A 21714-nucleotide genomic window follows, 5' to 3' on the forward strand; every position below is an offset into this window, starting at 1 on the left:
CTTCCTTCAGGAAACCCATGCTTAAGGCCTGCCTTATGGAGCCAAGATATTTCTAAAACAGTTTCGCATAGATTGTCTCAGAAAACTTACCACCTAAGGTTATGGGCAGAGGCCCCAAGGCCATCTGTCCAGGAGTCAGCTCAGCTTGGCTGCTCTCACTGGCCAGCTGTGGGCTAGCCGGTCCCTTAACCCGTTATTTCTGTAAAAGGAGGACTATCTGGGTGCCATCCTCACAGGCGTGATGTGAGGGCTAAAGGAACTGATAGCTGTCTCACAGCACTGCCTGGAGCACGGTAGGAGCTCTTGTAAGTGACCGCCAGGCTCCTCTGTCCCCGGGCTTCTCCAGGCAAGAATGCTGGAGTGCCTAGTCATTCCCTTCTCCAGGGGACCTTCCCAACAGAGATCGCACCCTGGCCTCCTGCTCTGCAGGCGGAGTCTTTACCATTTAAGTCACCAGGGAAGCCCCTTGTAAGTGACACCTATTACTCATTATCACCACCATCACCCACACCATCATCATCACTGTGTTCTTCAGTATTTGAGTGATCCTGTGAGTGATCCTGTGAGTGATCCTGTGAGTGATCCTGTGAGTGATCCTGTGGGAGAAGGGCTTCCCTGCTGGCTCAGCTGGTAAACAACCTGCCCACAACTCGGAGACCTGGGAGGGAGACCTGGGTTGGAGACCTGGGTTCAGCCCCTGGGTTGGGAAGATCCCCTGGAGAAGGGAATGGCTACCCACTCCAGTATTCTTGGGCTTCCCTGGTGGCTCAGATGGTAAAGAATCCGCCTGCAATGCAGGAGACCTGGGTCTGATCCCTGGGTTGGGAAGATCCCCTGGAGAAGGGAAAGGCTACCCACTCCAGTCTTCTGGCCTGGAGAATCCCATGGACTGTAGGGTCTATGGGGTTACAAAGAGTCGGACACGACTTAGTGACTTTCACTTTCAGTACATGAGAGAAGATTAAGCATTATTCCACCCATTTTCTAGATGGATAAACTGAGCCTCAAAACTGTAAAGATGTTAAGTGACTAACTCATAGCCCTGACATCAGCGAGTATGTCCCAGCTCCAAGCCCTGCACTCTTTCTCCCTCACTTCCATGGATCTACAGCTTTTCAAGTGAAGTGAAGTTGCTCAGTCGTGTCTGACTCTTTGCGACCCCATGGACTGTAGCCCACCAGGCTCCTCCGTCCATGGGATTTTCCAGGCAAGAGTACTGGAATGGGTTGCCATTTCCTTCACCAGGGGATCTTCCCGACCCAGGGACTGAACCTGGGTCTCCCGCATTGTAGGCAGACGCTTTCCCAGTGTTTAGAAGTTTTACTCACTCACTGTAGTTGTAAGAAAGCTTGTAGCGTTCACCACTGCCAGTATGATTTGACCACCCCCTCTGGGCACCATCTCCTCCTTGCGGGCAGGATGGAGCACTCACACCCTGACGAGTTCTCCCCTGGGGGGGTCTCCAACAACACGGCTTCCAAAGGCTGCTGCCAACACTCACCAGGGCAATGGGGGCGGGGGCAGGGAGAGCGTCAGGGTCCCGAGGGCCACCACTGCCTTTCCTGCGGGCGCTCCTGGGCTACCTGGGAGCAAGTGTGCCTGGGAAATGTGGCCGTCCAGAGAGCTGCAAGTCTTTCCCAGGTAGCTGGTGAGACACAAAGCTGAGGAGAGTAACACGAGGCCTCACCTTCCCACAGCGGGCTGGTGCACGGCTCCACGGTCAGCGAGGGAGAGGGCGTGACGTCTGCCTTCCGCTCTGCCAGAGGTGGGCTCAGGGTGGGCCCAGGCGGGTCTCCCATGGGGGAGCTGCTGAGCAAGGCCCACCAGACACGAGGCTCCAGGCCCGCTCCACCCCTGTGGAGTCTGCTCCCAGCTCCCGAGTGTCGCCCTGACAGCTTACGGTGAACGGTGTCGGATGCCTGATCTCTGAAGAAGATGTACCTTCGGGACCAGGGGCCAGGCTTGATCACTCAGGAGCTTTTGTGTAGCAGAGTTTTCTTAAAGGAAGAAAAGGGACAGAGGAAGCTTCTGACATAGACATCAGAAGAGGGAAGGAGAGAGGCCCCCTTGCTAATGTTAGCAAGGGAGTTATATACTTTTTAAATTATTGTAATAAATCAAAAGAATGTCTCAAGGTTGTAAAGACCCTACCAGACCCACTCCCATAATTTCCATTTTCAGAAAACAGGATTAGCCGGAAGGCTTTCAGGAAGGAGAAACTGTCCTCAAGCCGGACACACTGTTGTCACATAACCCTGAGGACAGAGTGTACACTGAGTTGTTTGTTGTGTGACCATCAGTTTTGGGCCTAAAGAAAAAACACGTTTCATGTGACTAAGACTAAGGAATGTAGAGGAAAAAAAAGATGTTTGTGCTTTCCTCCTTGAGAATTAGATAGAGTGCCTGATGAACTATGGGATGAGGTTCGTGACATTGTACAGGAGACAAGGATTAAGACAATCCCTATGGAAAAGAAATGCAAAAAAGCAACATGGCTGTCTGGGGAGGCCTTACAAATAGCTGTGAAAAGAAGAGAGGCGAAAAGCAAAGGAGAAAAGGAAAGATACAAGCATCTGAATGTAGAGTTCCAAAGAATAGCAAGAAGACATAAGAAAGCCTTCTTCAGTGATCAATGCAAAGAAATAGAGGAAAACAACAGAATGGGAAAGACTAGAGATCTCTTCAAGAAAATTAGAGACACCAAGGGAACATTTCATGCAAAGATGGGCTCAATAAAGGACAGAAATGGTCTGGACCTAACAGAAGCAGAAGATATTAAGAAGAAGTGGCAAGAATACATGGAAGAACTGTACATAAAAGATCTTCACAACCCAGATAATCATGATGATGTGATCACTCATCTAGAGCCAGACATCTTGGAATGCGAAGTCAAGTGGGCCTTAGAAAGCATCACTACGAACAAAGCTAGTGGAGGTGATAGAATTCCATTGAGCTGTTTCAAATCCTGAAAGATGATGCTGTGAAAGTGCTGCACTCAATATGCCAGCAAGTTTGGAAACCTCAGTAGTGGCCACAGGACTGGAAAAGGTCAGTTTTCATTCCAATCCCAAAGAAAGGCAATGCCAAAGAATGCTCAAACTACCACACAATTGTACTCATCTCACATGCTAGTAAAGTAATGCTCAAAATTTTCCAAGCCAGGCTTCAGCAATACGTGAACCGTGAACTTCCAGATGTTCAAGCTGGTTTTAGAAAAGGCAGAGGAACCAGAGATCAAATTCCAACATCCACTGAATCATGGAAAAAGCAAGAGAGTTCCAGAAAAACATCTATTTCTGCTTGATTGACTATGCCAAAGCCTTTGACTATGTGGATCACAATAAACTATGGAAAATTCTGAAAGAGATGGGAATACCAGACCACCTGACCTGCCTCTTGAGAAATCTGTACGCAGGTCAGGAAGCAACAGTTAGAACTGGACATGGAACAACAGACTGGTTCCAAATAGGAAAAGGAGTACGTCAAGGCTGCATATTGTCACCCTGCTTATTTAACTTATATGCAGAGTACATCATGAGAAACGCTGGACTGGAAGAAACACAAGCTGGCATCAAGATTGCCGGGAGAAATATCAATAACCTCAGATATGCAGATGACACCACCCTTATGGCAGAAAGTGAAGAGGAGCTAAAAAGCGTCTTGATGAAAGTGAAAGAGGAGAGTGAAAAAGTTGGCTTAAAGCTCAGCATTCAGAAAACGAAGATCATGGCACCTGGTCGCATCACTCCATGGGAAATAGATGGGAAACAGTGGAAACAGTGTCAGACTTTATTTTTCTGGGCTCCAAAATCACTGCAGATGGTGACTGCAGCCATGAAATTAAAAGACGCTTACTCCTTGGAAGAAAAGGTATGACCAACCTAGACAGTATATTCAAAAGCAGAGACATTACTTTGCCGACTAAAGTCCATCTAGTTAACGCTATGATTTTTCCTGTGGTCATGTATGGATGTGAGAGTTGGACTGTGAAGAAGGCTGAGCACTGAAGAATTGATGCTTTTGAACTGTGGTGTTGGAGAAGACTCTTGAGAGTCCCTTGGACTGCAAGGAGATCCAACCAGTCCATTCTGAAGGAGATCAGCTCTGGGATTTCTTTGGAAGGAATGATGCTAAAGCTGAAGCTCCAGTGCTTTGGTCACCTCATGAGAAGAGTTGACTCATTGGAAAAGACTCTGATGTTGGGAGGGATTGGGGGCAGGAGGAGAAGGGGACCACCCAGGATGAGATGGCTGGATGGCATCACGGACTTGATGGACGTGAGTCTGGGTGAACTCCAGGAGATGGTGATGGACAGGGAGGCCTGGCGTGCTGCGATTCATCGGGTCACAAAGAGTTGGACACAACTGAGCGACTGAACTGATCCCCTGCTTTGAGAGCCCCAGACCTCTCTCTCCTCCTCGGGGACCCCGGGCTCCCTATCAATCTGCCTAGGAATTGACTCTCAGCCTTTTCTGGACAGACGGCCCAGTCTGCCCCACTGTGCATTCCCCAGGCCCCCACCGCTGCCCCCCTTCCTCTCCATCCTTTCACGAACAGAGTTCTAGTTCTCCGACGGCCAGACTAGCTTCCCGAAGGCTCTCTGGGGTCAGCACCTTTGGTTCTGCGTCCTGACTGATGTCACCCCCTCCCTACCCCAGCCCCGGGTCTGGTGGGCTTCCTTAGTCCTCTGGGAGGCCGTAGCCTCTCTTCAAGGGTGTGCCCGCCTGACTGTGCTCAACAGCAACGGCCCGGAGCCGGCTCCCGCCCCCGGCTCCCCTCTGCTGCCCCCAGCCGCCCATCTCCTGTCACACCTGTCTCCTGAGTGACAGAGCTCATTAGGCTCCAGGAGCCCTCGGCAGAAGCACTAACGCAGCTGCCTGCCTGCTGCTGGCAACAGCTGGAGGAAGTGCCCGGGGCTCCTGGCGCGGGGTGGAAGGACACTCACGTCAACAGAGGCGTCCCAGGTCTTACACTAGCAGAGCAGGCGGTGCCGGTACGGGGCGCTGGGGTGAAAACACCGATCTGTGCTTAGAACTTGCATCTCCCTGTCTTTTATACACATTCTTCCAACCAACTTTTGTCTCGTACTACAAGAATCCTGAATATGCCAAAAGCAAAACAGCAGCCACCCAAACAAGAGACAGACAGACACTTGCTGCTACTGATACTCCACGCTGGGACACGCTCATTCAATATGCGCGTTGTCGTGGGCTGGGAAGGCTAACCCTGTAGAAGGCAGAGGCTTCTTCATGAGGCGCCAAAAACAGCTGACAAGGCTCAGGGGCTCACGTCAGGCTCCTCAGGGTCAGCAGAGATGCCTCAGGGCCCCTGCTATTGCTGAAGGAGGCTGGAAGACAGGCATCTGGGAGGTGACTGCTTAGCCCTTCTGCGTCTCACCCCTCCCTGCAGCTCTGGAGGTGTGGGGAGCGGGGGCGGTGGCCCTGGTGAGCAGGGGAGGGGGCATGGCTGCTGTGTCCTGGCCTCAGAGAGAAACGTGCCCACAGGCCAAGCTGGGCAAAGCTGCAAATGCGGCAGGTGCCTGAGGATGCCCCTGAGCTCAGGCGAGGTCCCCGCATGTCTGGGGTCAGCCAAGACGGGACAAGCAGTGCTGGGGGGAGGGGGGAAGCAACTGCAGACTCAGAACTCAGGAGACGCGGAACTTTCCGGCCCAGGAATTTTCAAGCCTGTCTTCCGGCTACATTCAAACAAGGAGGTCCTTTGTGGAACGGAGGGCTCTGTGTGCAACATGTTCGGTTGTGGTTGGAATGAAACCCACAGAGAAAGAACCTAGTAACGTTGCCCCAGATTTCAGTTCAGTTTCTCAGTTGTGTCTGACTCTGCGACCCCATGAACCGCAGCATGCCAGGCCTCCCTGTCCATCACCAACTCCCGGAATTCACTCAAACTGACATCCATTGAGACTGGTGATGCCATCCAACCATCTCATCCTCTGTCATCCCCTTCTCCTCCTGCCTTCAATCTTTCCCAGCATCAGGGTCTTTTCAAATGAGTCAACTCTTCACATGAGGCGGCCAAAGTATTGGAGTTTCAGCTTTAGTATCAGTCCTTCCAATGAACACCCAGGACTGATTTCCTTCAGAATGGACTGGTTGGACCTCCTTGCAGTCCAAGGGACTCTCAAGAGTCTTCTCCAACACCACAGTTCAAAATCATCAATTCTATGGTGCTCAGCTTTTTTTATGGTCCAACTCTCACATCCATACATGACCACTGGAAAAACCATAGCCTTGACTAGACAGACCTTTGTTGGCAAAGTAATGTCTCTACTTTTTAATATGCTGTCTAGGTTGGTCATAGCTTTTCTCAAGGAGAAAGTGTCTTTTAATTTCATGGCTTCAGTCACCGTCTGCAGCGATTTTGGAGCCCAGATTTACCTGTTCATTTTTTGCCATATCCACCCTAATCCTTCTATTAAACTGGTATTGTTTTCGGTCTTATCAACCTGGGACCTGCCTCTGTTCTCTGCACCAGACTCAGCTGATTCTGATCTTCCTAAGATGAGCTGGAAGTCACCGGACACGGACAGGTGCTGTCAGGGTGCTCCGCCTTCACTCTGTCAGGTAAGCATCTGCAGGGCCCCCAGGATGGGGGCTGCGGCAGCGGGTGGGCTGTGGAGGGACAGCCTGGGGCTGCCCCCTGCAGCCAGCTCACCGCAGGGGCTCTGTGAAGGCAGCCGGCAGGGCCACCTCTCCTCGGCACCCTCTGGTCTCAGCCGTGGACCCACGGGCACATGCAGGCTCGGCTCTGATACTCTCTGGGAAACTGAGGGCAGCTCGTGCGCCCTGTTCTTTCACGGGGACATAAACGTGGTGACGATTTCTACCCCAGAGGCGCCAGGAGGGACTTCACAGATGCTACCTCTGTCCACTCACCTTGCGGTGAGGTACCCTGTCCCCAGGGAAGAGGTGCACGGGCCTGGGTTTCCTTTGCTTCCAGAAGAAGGAGACAATTCCCAGGGCTCAATCCTGGCAGCGTAAGAGGCGCCTCAGGTCACTGGGGAGGGACTGTGGGGCGTGAGGTACTGGAGCGAGAGGTTTCTCCATACAAGGAAGTTTCCTCCTTCCTGAGTCGCTTGCCTCCAGCAGGACTCACTTCAGATCTGAACATGGAGCCACATACCTGACGCCAAGCCTTCAGTGCAACAGGGTGCGGAATTCCGTCATACAAAGTTCAGAGGGTAGAGGCTCCCTTCGCCCGAAGCAGAAATTCTGCAGCTTCCAGGTTACTGGGTTTCCCCAAATGACGGCGGAAGCTCCGGATTTATAAGCACTGTGTCTTTCTCCATAGCTCCTCCCTTAACTGCTTTTGGCCACTTGCTGAGGACCAGAAGCAAAATTACATTTTAAAACCAAGCATTAGCTTATGGATGCTGAGAAGATTTGTTAATCAAGTCAGACTTTTTCCTTTCGTGATCAATACAGATCTGGCTTATCCTGAGAATGGACAGTTACCCAATTACCCGCCTTCTAATCACAGCCTCCACGTTCTGTAACAATTCAGCTTGTTTCATTGATCAGGTAGCAGCTATGAAGTTGGCGTGTGGGCTCTTGCAGAACAGGTTTAATCTGGCCTGCCCGTGATTGACAGCCCCAGCCAAAGCCGGCGCCAGGCATGCGGTAACCGCGCACAGGCCCTCAGGAGCCATCGCCGCACAACCAGCAGCAAGGCCCTGCGTGGGAGATGGACGCCACGAGTCCTCTCCAGTCTTCGGAGACGTCCACGTGCACGGTGGGACAATGTGTCCCAGAAACGCCAGCTTCCGGGTCCTGCCCTCCTTGAGAGACATTTCTAGATGCGCACTTCTCGGGCGAAAGGGGTGGTTCCTCACACGGCCGACGGTCTGCGCCTGCAGAACACGGCGGCAGAAACTAGAACACCGGTTCATTCCATCCAGTCGCTCAGTCGTGTCCGACTCTGCGCGACCCCATGAATTGCAGCGCGCCAGGCCTCCCTGTCCATCACCAACTCCCGCAGTTCACTCAGACTCACGTCCATCGAGGCCGTGATGCCATCCAGCCATCTCATCCTGGGTCGTCCCCTTCTCCTCCTGCCCCCAATCCCTCCCAGCATCAGAGTCTTTTCCAATGAGTCAACTCTTGGCATGAGGTGGCCAAAGCACTGGAGTTTCAGCTTTAGCATCAGTCCTTCCAAAGAAATCCCAGGGCTGATCTCCTTCAGAATGGACTCGTTGGATCTCCTTGCAGTCCAAGGGACTCTCAAGAGTCTTCAACACCACAGTTCAAAAGCATCAATTCTTCAGTGCTCAGCCTTCTTCACAGTCCAACTCTCACATCCATACATGACCACAGGAAAAACCACAGCCTTGACTAGACGGACCTCAGTCGGCAAAGTAATGTCTCTGCTTTTGAATATGCTATCTAGGTTGGTCATAACTTTTCTTCCAGGGAGTAAGCATCTTTTAATTTCATGGCTGCAGTCACCATCTGCAGTGATTTTGGAGCCCAAAAAATAAAGTCTGACACTGTTTCCACTGTTTCCCCATCTATTTCTCATGAAGTGATGGGACCAGATGCCATGATCTTCGTTTTCTGAATGTTGAGCTTTAAGCCAAATTAGAATATAAATATCACCAAGAAATAACAGTGGGAGAATACTGAGTTCCCTTTGTAAACTGACTTCATAAAAGGTGAATTTCTCTGGAATCACAATGTGATTCCATAATAATTTTATAGGAACCTTTTAAAGCAATTCCTATGTCTTCAAGCATTTGTGTTCCTAAAGTTTACTTAATGAATCTCTCATATTTAAAAAAAGGTTTAATTAAAATGGAACTGTAGACTGCAGTTCATTCATAGAGAGTAATCACTTTCCCTGTCCTTGGGGATTAAATGATGGCACCAAACTTCCTAATTACCAAGGGAAAAGAATCTGTCCCCTCTGTCATTAGTTTTCACCTCAACCTTGCAAAAGGAGAAAATGCAACTAATTTATTTGCAATAAGAATCCTGAAATTGTAAGTAGAAAGCCAACAATATATCCAATATCTTACAGTGTGTAAGTGATGTGCTATGTAAACATAAATTATTTATAAATGGATTGCATTGTATTTGCAATGAGGAACACTGAACTCCACGTCCACGCAAATAAGGAAGGAAATAACTGAGCGTGAGACGTCTGAGAAGCCAAGGGGGAAAGGTGGTGTCAGGATTTCTGCCTTGACTCCACATAAACTACCTAGGAAGCTGCGCAAAGGGAGCTCAGACCCAAAATATGCACTCAAAACCGTTGACATACAAAATACTAAAACATATAAAAATATTTTAAGAGTGAGGGAGCAGAGAGTCAGGCCCAGAGCAGAGAATCAGGTCCAGAGCAGAGAGTCAGGCCCACTGTTGTGGACTCACACTTTCAAGTCTTTCTCAAGCAACATTTGAGTTGGAGTCAGATGAAACGCCTGCCCTTCCTTATCTGAAACCATAAATAACAACACACGGTGAATATTTATAAAACCACATTACAATATTCTTTACAAAACATTGAGTAACAACCACAGTTCTCTGTCTGTGAGTCAGCACTGAACCACAGAGTAGGAGCAGACATAAAGACAGTGTGTGTTTTCAGTCGCCCAGGCGCGGCCCGCTCTGTGCGACCCCCTGGGCTGCAGCCCGCCAGGCTCCTCTGTCCATGGGATTCTCCAGGCCAGGAAACTGGAATGGGCTGCCTTGCCCTCCTCCAGGGGAGCTTCCCGACCCAGGGATTGAACCCAGGTCTCCTACGTTGCAGGCGGATTCTTTACCAGCTGAGCCACCAGGGAAGGCCATAGAGGCAACAGATAATAGATAGAAAGAAGATCTGAGCAACTGAATCGCGGACTTGCTAGATTTTACCTTCCTCAGTCAGTCACACTGCTCTGAGATAAACTACCCTGAAACAATAGACGTTGGAACCCGGAGCTTCACAGAACAGGAACTGACACCCTTTTGCAGCTACTCTTCAAATATCAGAAATCCACCCTGTCTTGCCTGGAGGTGGTAAGAAGAACATTCTCGCATGGCACCATCTTTAATAGACTGTCTCTAGGGTCTGTGCACGAGACACTCTGCTTGTCCTTCCCTCCTGGCCCTTCACAGTTGCCTTAGCCCTAGTTTCACCTTTCCTTCTGACAAGGGCATTTGCTTAAAGATGAAAATCCCTAGGGCCAAGCACCTCAGCTTTTCTCAGGGAACACATCGCTTTCCGAAGGAGCAGAATCGCTTTGTCCTTCAGAGTCTGACACAGTCTCTGTTATGAAGCCCCAGGAGGTGCTGCTGCAAGGTTGAAAGCACCTCCAAGTTGGGTGGGAGTGGGAACTTTTGAGTGCTTGCCTCAACTGTCCTGAGTCCCCTAGACTGGCATTTAACTCAGGACCCTCAAATGGAAATAGCCCTTTTTGTGGAGATGATGCTAAGAAAGAGTAAAAGTGATTGTTCAAGGGTTTCCTGATATGGAGGAATCGGAGCCAGCTTCCCCTGCATTTGTCATGTCCCGGAGTAGGTGCCCAGGCCTGGCTCTAGTAGGTGCTCAAAGAGTCGCCTGGATGAGTCTACTGTGCAGAAGAGCTGGGCTTTTATCGTCACGTCTGACAAGAGTCTCTCAGGGTCAGACCAGGATGCCTAGGCACCAGGGCTCCTCGGAGCTGGGGGAAAGGAGCCCCAGGCTCGTCTGCTCTGCACTGTTTGAAATCGCTTCTTTGCGACAGAGTTTCACGGTCCGGTGGACAGAGGGATCTTCCCACTGTTTCCACTCTTCCTCCTACAGCGGCTCTGTCCCGTTTCCTTCCCCACCTTCACTCCAGTTTCCTTCCCCCAACTTCACTCCCGTTTGCTTCCCTCCCTGCCTCCGCCACCAACTCAGCTGGCGTAGATTCTGCTCCCTTCGTGCAGGTGCTGAAGAATCGATGCTTTTGAACTGTGGTGTTGGAGAAGACTCTTGAGAGTCCCTTGGACTGCAAGGAGGTCCAACCAGTCCATCCTAAAGGAAATCAGTCCTGGGTGTTCATTGGAAGGACAGATGCTGAGGCTAAAGCTCCAATACTTTGGCCACCTCATGCGAAGAGCTGACTCACTTGAAAAGACCCTGATGCTGGGAAAGACTGAAGGAGGGAGGAGAAGGGGACAAGAAGATGAGATGGTTGGGTGGCATCGCTGACTCAATGAACATGAGTTTGAGTAAACTCCGGGAGTTGGTGATGGACAGGGAGGCCTGGCTTGCTGCAGTCCATGGGATCGCAAAGAGTCGGACACGACTGAGCGACTGAACTGAACAGAAGAGAAGAGAGAAGGAGGCAGAAAGCAGAGTAGGTGGACGTGGAGCCCGCCGCTTCGTGGGCGCACCAGGAGTAGTCTCCAGATGCAGAGGCTCTAGCAGAACACCCGCTGAGATCGGGCAGGAGTCCCTGGCACAGAAAGGAGTCTGCAGATCCGTGCAGAACCCTGCGGGGCCTGGGGGAACTGATGCAGGGGTCGGATCCCCGTGGGGGGCGGTCGTTTAGGGCAGAGGGGAGGCAGGGGGCCGTTTTGAGTGCAGGGGCTGACCTGTGACCCTGGGTGGATCGAGAACCACACGGCAGTCCCTGCCTCAGCCCTGCGCACCCAGGACAGGGCCACCAGTCCCCAGGGAGGTGCGGTGGCGGGGCGCTGGAGCTTGGGGACGGGGGAGCAACCCCAGGGTGAGGTCTGCTGCTGACTGTGGAAGAGAGGAGAGAGACGGCCCGAGGGGACGTGAGGGGGAGGTCTCGGTGGGGAACGTCTGTGGAGCAGAGCTGGGCAGCCAGGGAGGCAAGGTCACAGGCTGAGTCATGCGCAGAGGGTGGAGCATCGCCATAGCCCCCTCTCCCAACGCCAGCGTGGCAGCCGACCAGCAGAGACCCCAGAGAGTGGCCCTGTAAGTGCCTGAGGTGCCAAGCACGAGGGAAGGACCCCCGCCCGGGGGTGGGTCTGAGCGCTGCTGCACCAACAAATAGAGGCCCGTGTGGGAGGCCTTCTGCACACCAGCCGGCAGAGGCTAGAGAGAGGGCGCTAACAGAGCCACGGCTCCTGGCCTGAGGCGCCAGGGTTCCTGTGATGCGAGCGGCCCTGCCCCCCCTGCCCTCGACCCAGTGGGGCAGAGCTGCCAGGGGCTGGAGAAAGCCCTAGAGGCGGCTGTGCTGTGGGCACCCGCTCCCCTATGCAGCTGGTGCTGCCCGGGCCTCCTGACCCACACAGCTGTGCCGCCTCCACCCCCGTCCTCCTGCGGCGGACCCAGGGCCTCCAGGGCAGCCTCTGCACGGTGGAAACCAGCCCAGAGATTCCGTAGAAAAATACCGCATGTGTGTGTGCGCTAAGTCAGTTCAGTCGTGTCCCACTCTTTTCGACCCCTGGACTGTAGCCCGCCAGGCTCCTCTGTTCATGAGATTCTCCAGGCAGGAATACTGGAGTGGGTTGCCATTTCCTTCTCCAGGGGATCTTCCCACCCTCCTCCAGGGGATCTTCCTGACCTGGGGACTGAACCTGCATCTCGTATCTCCTGCCTGGGCAGGTGGGTTCTCTACCACTAGAGCCACCTGGGAAGCCCAGACTCCCGTATGGCCCAGCAGTCCCACGATGGGACATATACTCTGAGAAAAGCACGATTCCAAAGGTCACGTGTACCCCAATGTTCGGTGCAGCACTGTTTACACCAGCCAGGACTTACAAGCAGCCTAGACATCCACCGACAGATGAACGCATAAGGAGGCTGCGGTGCGCCTGCACAATGGAACGCCACTCAGCCATAAAAAAGGAGCGCATGTGAGTCAGCGCTAACGAGGTGGATGAACCTGGGGCTTATTATCCACAGTAAAGTAAGTCACAAAGAGAAACACAAATATTGTACGTTAATGCATATATATACCGAATCTAGAAAGATGGTACTGACGGTCCTACTTGCAGGGCAGCGGTGGAGATGCAGACACAGCGGTCAGACCTGCGGGCGCGGGAGGGGCAGGAAGGAGACGGGGGTGAATGGAGAGAGCGGCGCGGAAGCTTACGCACTAACAGGCGTGAGAGAGCGAGCCTGGGGGCTGCCGTGTGACGCAGGGCGCTCACGGCGGCTCTCTGCTGCAACCCAGGGCGGGAGGGGGCGGTGAGGGAGGGACGTGTGTATGCTGACGGCTGATTCATGCTGATGTGCGGCAGAAACCAACAAATGCTGTGCCGCAAATATCCTCCAATTAAAAATAATCAACTTTTTGTTTTTTTTTAAAAAGAGAGAAACATCTGTGAGTTTCTATCCCGGGGATTTCATTTTACCATGAGGAAGTCAAGGCTCAGACCAATTACACGGTTTGCCCAAAGCCACAGAGCTGGTAAGTAACCGTTATGACAGTCAGCGCTTGACTCCCACGCACCAGACGCTTCAGTGATTCAGCTTCACAAGGACCTTGAAGTAAGGACTCTCGCTACAGTCAAGCGTTAGACAATCAAACGCTAATCTAGGTGCTGCAATGAAGACATTTGGAGATTAAATTAAATTCTGCAATCAGCTGACTTTGGTAAAGGAGACGGTCTTGGAAAAGCTGGATGGGTTTAAAAGCAAAGGCTTCCGCGGCTGTGCATGTGAAGCGTTTTGTTGGAGGTAAGATCTGAAGGAAGCTTCTGAGCCCCAGCTCAGCCCAAGAGCCCGAAGTGGTGGTTCCTTCCCACACCCTGCTCAACTGAAAGCCAGGGTGCCGGGCTTTCATCAGAGGGGGCCATGCTTTCCCCTGCAGTTTGAGGGCTGCAGGAAGTCACAGTGGCCTGGCATCTAAGTCTGCCTGCTCCATTTAAAGGGCAAAATATGACTTCTCCTCGGGGGGAAGGAACAGGGAGGGGCAGCTGCAAAGGAAAGGCCTCACCCCACGGTGCCTGCCCCCCGACCTCCCAGGGGCCAGCTGCGATTCGTGGGCAGAGGCACTTTCACCTGGAGAGGCAGGGGACGACAGAGGATGGGGTGGCTGGATGGCATCACCGACTCAATGGACACAAGTGTGAGTAAACTCCAGGAGGCCTGGCGTGCTGCAGTCCATGGGGTCGCAGAGAGTCGGACACGACTGAGCGACTGAACTGACTGAACTGGACTGGAGGGGCAGAGCTCCCTCTGGATAAAGAAACTACAGGAACCACCAACGTTCAGGACACATCATGAGACTAAGTCACCCACCTTCCAGGGACTGGGTGTAGTGGTTCCAGACGCAGAAGTCCCGGAGGGAGGGTCTCTAGCCCCTGCAAGAGTCAGCAGTAATACACGCCGGGCCACGTGTGAGAGGATGGCCCTCAGCACAGAGCCACAGGGGAGACCTCTCCTTCCTGAGAGGGGAATGCAGAGAAGAGCTCCTTCAGGGAGGAGGGGCCAGTCACGACCCCGTCTGCTCTCTGCTTGGAGCATCCTGTCAGGGGCTGCCTCGACCTTAGGCCAAGGTCATAGTTTTGATTGTTCAGGGACTGGGCTCATTATCTCTACATAATTTCAGTGCAGAAACTTAGACGCTGTGTGGGGTTTGTCTGACATGAGCGTGCTCAGGAAAGTCACGTGACGCCCTGCTGCAGGGAAGGAACTGGCCCTACGGAGTAAACTTAAATGGAAACAAAAATAAAGTGTGTTTGTGTTTTTAATACAAGGGGACACTTGTCTGAGACAAGTCTGCTCCATGTACTCTCTGCATACGTTGCCGCATTTCCGTAAAGTTTGACAACCTCGATGCCCCAGAATAGGATGCCTTCTTTTCCAGAGAATACAGCACTGTTTCATCTTCTTTGAGGGTTCTTTGCAGTCTTTAGTGATTCAGCTGCAAACTCAGATATCTGTTGCTTTCTTTGAAGTGACTCGTTATCTTGGGGGTGACTCTGTTGATCGTCATTATGAAGGAAGAAAAAATGCAAGAAACAGCCCGGGCTTCTTTATCCTCCTCCTCCTGGCAGCATGCTCGCCTCTCCAGTTCCTCAGCCGCCACTCTCCAGCCACCGCTACACTCTCAGCCTCTTAATTCCCAGGACTGTTTCTGGCCCCCGACCCTGAAGGCAGTGCTGCTCTGCTCGGCAGGAACTGGCCCCACAGTGGGTCTGAACACAGACTGTATCCACTCTGTTTCATGAGAAGATTACGTTTTGCTTTTTGATTAGCACAGATGTAGTGGGAGATTTCTATGTAATTATGCTCAGGCACTGGAGAAGGGAACGGCAGCCCACCCCAGCGTTCCTGCCTGCGGAACGGGGCCGCCAGGAGTCAGAGACGACGGCGCAGCATCACCGCTCAAGCACAGGTGACTGAGGGCGAGAAGGCTGCTCCCGGAGCTATAACCCACACAAGCTGCGCCTGAGGCTGCACCTCGGGTGCCCGGCCTCACCGCCCTCAAGGGCTGCTCTTCCGACTCCTCGACTCCTCTCTCTTCTCTCTCTCCCTCCCCCACTCCTTGTAAAGCAAGCCTCTGTCGCACTGTGGGAAGTCTTTCCTCTCTCCTCTGCAGGAAGCCTCCTGCCTGTCTCTGGTGACGACGCACCTGCTCTGCCGACCACGTTTCACAGGCACTTGCTGAGAAGGATGAGCCCCCCTTGGCATCCATACAGGGGGACAGCTGCAAACGTGCCAACAGAGCAAAGTGGGCAGAGCAGCGGCCAGACCAGGGTCCTGGATCTGCAGCGCGCACCGCCTTAAACACCTGCTCTCCCTCGCCTTCCAAAGGCCTGCGAGAAAGGAAGGCAAAGCAAAGCAAGCCCCAAATCCAGCAGAAAGCCAAATCCGTTCAGTTCAGCCGCTCAGTCGTGTCCGACTCTTTGCGACCCCATGGACTGCAGTGAGCCAGGCCTCCCAGTCCATCACCAAATCCTGGAGTTCACTTAGACTCGTGTCCATCGAGTCGGTGATGCCATCCAGCCATCTCATCCTCTGTAGTCCCCTTCTCCTCCTGCCTTCCATCTTTCCCAGCATCAGGGTCTTTTCCAATGAGTCAGCTCTTTGCATCAGGTGGCCAAAGGATTGGAGATTCAGCTTCAGCATCAGTCCTTCCCATGAACACCCAGGACTGATCTCCTTTCTGTTAACTCAAGCAGCAAAAGAAAGCGATTGTACAGGGTTATATATTTGGAAAGGCCTCTTTGCATTTCAAAATCGTGCCCCCTACACATATAAGCAGCAAAACTGAATTTAGGTTACATAGATAAGAAGCAGCGTCTAACTGAGGGGTTACAGTACGTGAGGAACGCATGTTCATTAGGAGGTCACAGCTGTATTCTGTGTTGTGAGTGGACAACACGAAGGTGCAGATAAGAAATGTGATGCCGCGCTCAGGCTTCCATCCCCAGAGCCGCGCACAGGCGCCGCGCACAGGCGCCGCGCTCAGGCTCCCATCCAATCAGCCTCTGGGAATTCCACCAAGTTCTCCAAAAGTGCCTCCTTTCTAAGAAAATTGCCTTGCTGTTTACATGAGCTCCTTCTCTGACGCTTCCTGTTGGCAATCACTGTCACAGAACATCACGTTTCCACCCCCAACTCAAGCCCAGGTCAGAGGCAGGCGGCAGACCAGTGGCACAGCCAGTGGAGACAGAGACCTCTGGCTGTGTTCCCGGCTCACGGCAGCCTGGGACGCCCGTAGCTCTAGAAGCAACCCCGCGCTCTTGACCAGAGGCCTCCCTTTCCGTTCATCTTGTTTTCCCAGTTTTCAGTCTATGCCGTGAGCGACCCCGAGTGGAAATCAGAGCAAAGGACCTGCAGCAAGCCAGTGTCCACGTTGCTCACAGCCAATCGGAATCAGCCTGACGATGTCATCTATCACTGAACGAGCGTGTCCCCACAAGGACGCGGGCTCCCAGGGTGGGGGGCGAGCTGACTGGCAGTTGGGAGGGCGGAGCTGGCGCTGGGTCCCCGGTGGGCAGACCAGCTCCGCTGCCTGTCGGAGGCCTTGTGGACACACGGCCTCAGGGGACTCCCGAGTGGTGGGCACTCCCATCCTGGCTCTGTAAGGCGGGGACTGTCCAGACAGACAGAGGAGAGAGGGCCCCACACCCTCTCTAGAAAAGGCGCCCCTTCACAGTCTCTCTCAGGTTCCCCCAAGGCGGGGCCCGACCTGGTGCCTCTCCCGCCCGTCTGCGCCGCACCCCACCCTGAAGGCCTCAGTGTGTGCTACGGCAAGGTTACCAAGGCCACGTCTGCACACAGGACTGTCCACGCCACGCCCACCCCCAGTACTGCAAGGCTCTGATCTGTCTTCTGCTGCGGTGGTTTTGCCTTTTTCAGAATGCCGCTTTGCATCTGAGTCCTTTCACCTGAAGAACGCTTGGAAGACTCATCCATGCTGTCCTCCTCGTCAGTATTCCGCGTCTTCTGATTGCAGAGACGTGCTTCGCTGAATGGACATTCCACGGTTTATTCATTTAGGTTCTTCCCAGCGTGGGGACACTGTGACTGAAGCTGCCTTGCCGGTCTTTTTGGGGACATGTGTGTTTAGCTCTTTCTCTTGGGTAATAACTCAGGAGTGGGGTTGCTGGGTCATATGGGAAGTGTATGTTAATTTTGCAAGAACTTGCTCATTGGCTTCCGAAGTGGCTGGACCAGTTCTTATTCCCATCAGCAATGTAAGAGCCCCAGTCACTTCACATAGCTGCCAGAGCGAGGTATGTTCATTTAAACAGGTTTGGACACGTTAGCGTGTGTCCCATGGCACAGAGAAGTGGGGAGGACAGACACCACCTCCTTAGCTTCCTCCAGCTGAGGCAGCCTCCTCGGGGTCTCTGTGCCGTGGTCTGCATGTTTGTCTCCTCCCACAGGCTGCATCCTGAAATCTGAGAGGTAGAGCTCCCAGGAATGGAAACGGTGCTTGTTAAAAAGAGACCCCGCACAGCTCTGCAGTTCCCCAGCCCTGGAGACCCGGCGGGAAGTTGGCCGTCCGCAGCCTGCGAGTGGAACCTCACCAGACTCCCCGTGTGTCGGAGCCACGATCTCGGACCCCCGACCTCCAAAACTGCTCAGGCTCCTGTGTCCATGGGATTCTCCAGCTAAGAAGACTGGGGTGGGTTGCCTTTCTCTTCTCCTGGGGACCTTCCCAACCCAGGGACCGAACACGGGTCTCCCGCATCGTAGGCAGATTCCTTACCGTCTGAGCCCCCAGGGAGGCCCCATAAGCTGCCCAGGGTACGGTGATTTTGTCACAGCAGCCTGAATGGACTAAGACAGGCTCTTTTCTCTCCAAGTGGGGACCTGGTTCCCATCGCTCTGGGGGCCCGAGGTGCAGACACACCCCGTGCACACCGCTGGCATCTCCCCTGCACACAAGCTGCCCTCTGTCAGCCCGAGCACTTCCCCCTTGCCGCCAGTGCCTGAGCAGTAGGAAGCGGCCCCAACCAGGAAAGACAGGGAGCTGATGGACAGGCATCACGGCGCCCTCGCTGCCCTCCCCCGAGGCGAATGGCTGATGTGTGTGCCAGCTGTCCCCAGGACGCCGGCAGGGCTGAGCCTTGACCCCCGCTGATGACAGGCGTGCGCACCCCCTTCAGGCCTCTTTCTCCTCCCTTGCACGCCCCCACTTCCTGCTGCCTCCTGTCTCAGCCGCCAGATAGCCTCCTTGCATTTAAGTTTGCCTCAGGGTCAGCTACAGGAGGAACCCAAATGAAGACAGCTTTTCTTTTTGCATTCTTTGGGACAGCCCTGCCCATATGTCTAGAGGGCAAGCCAAGTCCTTCTCAGAGGAAGCCCCAGCTGACACCAACGAGACAGACTCTGGCGGCCTGGTACTAGGCTCCTCCGAGTCATCCGCCCCGAGCCCTCTGGACTGCCTCTCATCCACCATGCTTACAGGAGACTCCAGATCTAGTTGTTTCTAAAATTCAGCGCTAAATATAATTGCACTTAAGAGTATTTGCTGGGTCTGGTATGACGTGTTCACACCAAGCCAGGTAGCTTCTGAGTCTCCAACCTGAGAGGCTATAGACGGACCATGTTTAGATCAAACCATCAATGACCCTCATCACAGCACAAACCAAAGCAACAGCTTACACATGCGGGATTCACCCAAGTACTTTCCCAAACCCAGTAGCTGGGAATATTTTACCTAACGAACTGGCAGAATGCTTTAAGAAAATTAGACGTCTTGCAATGAGAGTCAGTCTAGTATCAGACCAAACTCACTCTGAAGGACCTGCTTTAGGAGCCCAGGCCATTTGCAATACAGCGAAACTGTCCTCTCTACTGGCCTACGTCATGTTTGAATCCATAAAGCAACAGGACCCAGCTCTGACATTATTTGTAGGCACAAAAACACAGCATTCTTAAAAGAATTAGGAAAGCCTCGCTGAGCGTCAGGAGGAAAGTCTTCTCTTGAAACATGGAGATCAATGTCTGGTGGAACACGGAACAGTCAGCAATAAGGCAGGTTCTCGGTGAGCGACAGAAGCGTGAGTGCAGCGGCCCACGGCTGTTGCTCCGCGCGACAGCTGAAGCCAGTCCCCAGCAGGAGAGCTGGGCGGCTGCACCCACGGTGCAGAGAACCCCACTGACACACGGGGCAGGGCTCTGAGTCCGGGGCCCCGTGCAGCTGCCCAGGCTGCGTGGAGGGAGGGCTGTTCACTGCACAGGCTTATTCTCAGGGGGAGGTGAGACGCGTCCAGGGGCTTCCCAGGTGGCGCTAGTGGTAAAGAACCCTCCTGTCAATGCAGGAGATGCAAGACACGTGGATTCCATCCCTGGGCGGGGAAGACCCTGGAGGAGGGCACGGCAGCCCACTGCAGTGTTCCTGCCTGGAGCGTCCCATGGACAGAGGAGCCTGGCGGGCTGCAGTCCATGGGGTCGCCAAGGTTTGGACACGACTGAAGCGACCAGTCCATTCTGAAGGAGATCAGCCCTGGGATTTCTTTGGAAGGAATGACGCTAAAGCTGAAGCTCCAGTACTTTGGCCACCTCATGCAAAGAGTTGACTCATTGGAAAAGACCCTGATGCTGGGAGGGATTGGGGGCAGGAGGAGAAGGGGACGACAGAGGATGGGATGGCTGGATGGCATCACTGACTCGATGGGCGTGAGTCTGAGTGAACTCCGGGAGTTGGTGATGGACAGGAAAGCCTGGCGTGCTGCGATTTATGGGGTCGCAAAGAGTCGGACACGGCTGAGCGACTGAACTGAACTGAACTGAAACGACTTAGCATGCGCACATGCAAGGAGCATCCGAAGCTCACAAGACTTAAACAACATGCGGGAACGTTTAATTAGAGCCCCGATTTGGATGGTTCCAGGAGATCCTGTCCCACCTGCATATTCTGCACTTCTCTTTGAAAATTAAACTGTTAACCCTGATGTAACTAAACAGCAACGCTGACCCGTATTTCACTCTAGCTCGGGCCTTTGTTGGTCAGCAGTGAGCTCTCCTGAAATCACAGAGCTCTGAGATTGGTCAAACTAATTTATGTTTCTGTAAATGTCTTGCTTGGAGATGGTTTGTTTTTAAAACAATTAAAGGTGGAGTGGATGCCATAGATCTTTAGAAGAAAGAAAAAGTACCCAGGATAATGAAAATCAATTGGATAATGCTAATGTGGAAATGGCTTTCAGAAATGGTTAGAGTGGTTTATCATAGTGTTACTCACAGAACCTCCAAGAACATTAAGAAAATGTTACATATGTGTCAGAGCAGAGGGAATCTTTTCTCGCCTATGATGTTAGATGATGGGCCATTTCTCCCAGATTTAATGGCTCCAGGGTTCAAGGTCCTACTTAAAGCTGATGCTTGAGCTTCTTGAATGAGATGGAGCAGACAGAACCCTCTCCTCACACTTGTTTGCTGGACCTCAGCAACAGGCCAGAACCATTTACCACCTGGTCTTAAAACCCCAGCAGGGCTCAGGGCCTGTGCTACTGACTGTTCCCTTCCTCTCCTGAACCATCAACTGGTTCTTGCAACTGGCTCCTTTCCATTAACATCTGACACTTGAACATGTCCCATGTGTCCTTGGCTTAAAATTTAAGCGCCTCCTCTTACACTTTCTTTGAACAAGCGGGTTTCTTATACCTACCGGCTTCGATCCTTACTGCTCACTCATTCAGCACCTTTCACGCAGCTAGACATGAGTTCTATGAACACTGCTCTTGCCAGATCAGGAATGGCCTCCTCGTCACTGAGTCCAGTGGACACCTTTCAGTCCACGTTGCCCCGACCTCCGTCAACTTCTCCTGCTGTTCGCCTCCCGGGGATTCCACCACGATGGTGCAGAGGCTGGCACACCGAGGAGGCAGTGCCCTGTGATGCCAAGTGGGATCACAGGAGGTGGGAGGGCGAGGGAGGTAGGAACTAGGAGCGTCTCAGGGTTCAGAGTCACGGGACACGCATCGCCCCCTGCACAGTTCTGCCCACACTGATGCTAGAAATGACCCAGCACCCTGCGCTATCTGCTGCAGGTGGAAGAAGCAAGTCTGGCTTTGCAGTACTTACTTTTCCTCCTTAAAATTCACCCATTCGAGTAAGGATGACAGTTTGCCAGCAACATGCAAAAATCAGGGCCTCAGCCTTCTCTCTGAGTTTCTGGTTAGTTTATCAAGCGTAATCTGCTGAAGTGTGAGCAAACACTGTTGCTTTCTAACAGATGGAAGAGGCAGGTTAGCGGCCATCTGCGTTTGCCCCTCCTTTTACCTTTAGTCATGTGGCCTTCCTCTACTCAGCCCACTGTCAGCTTCATGAATTTCTACAAACAGTCATAACTTCTTCATTCACAAGCCACAC

General features: G+C 52.9%; 1 protein-coding gene and 1 long non-coding RNA gene across 7 annotated transcripts in view; one reads left to right on the top strand and one right to left on the bottom strand.

Moving 5' to 3' along the window:
* The window catches only part of PJA2 (praja ring finger ubiquitin ligase 2), a 244142-nt gene that overhangs the window by 91781 nt on the left and 130647 nt on the right, over window positions 1-21714 (bottom strand). The gene's annotated exons all lie outside the window — the stretch shown is intronic.
* On the top strand, window positions 13159-20494 carry LOC138441551 (uncharacterized). 2 transcript variants are annotated; one of them, XR_011257409.1, is made up of 3 exons: window positions 13386-13614; window positions 17778-18019; window positions 19662-20494. It is a non-coding gene; the product is annotated as an uncharacterized lncRNA (long non-coding RNA). The 2 variants fall into 2 exon arrangements; XR_011257408.1 differs by lacking the exon at window positions 19662-20494 and having other exon boundaries at window positions 13159-13614; window positions 17778-19192.

The sequence above is a fragment of the Ovis canadensis genome, chromosome 5 (assembly GCF_042477335.2).
Source record: "Ovis canadensis isolate MfBH-ARS-UI-01 breed Bighorn chromosome 5, ARS-UI_OviCan_v2, whole genome shotgun sequence".
In the NCBI taxonomy this organism is placed as follows: domain Eukaryota; kingdom Metazoa; phylum Chordata; class Mammalia; order Artiodactyla; family Bovidae; genus Ovis; species Ovis canadensis.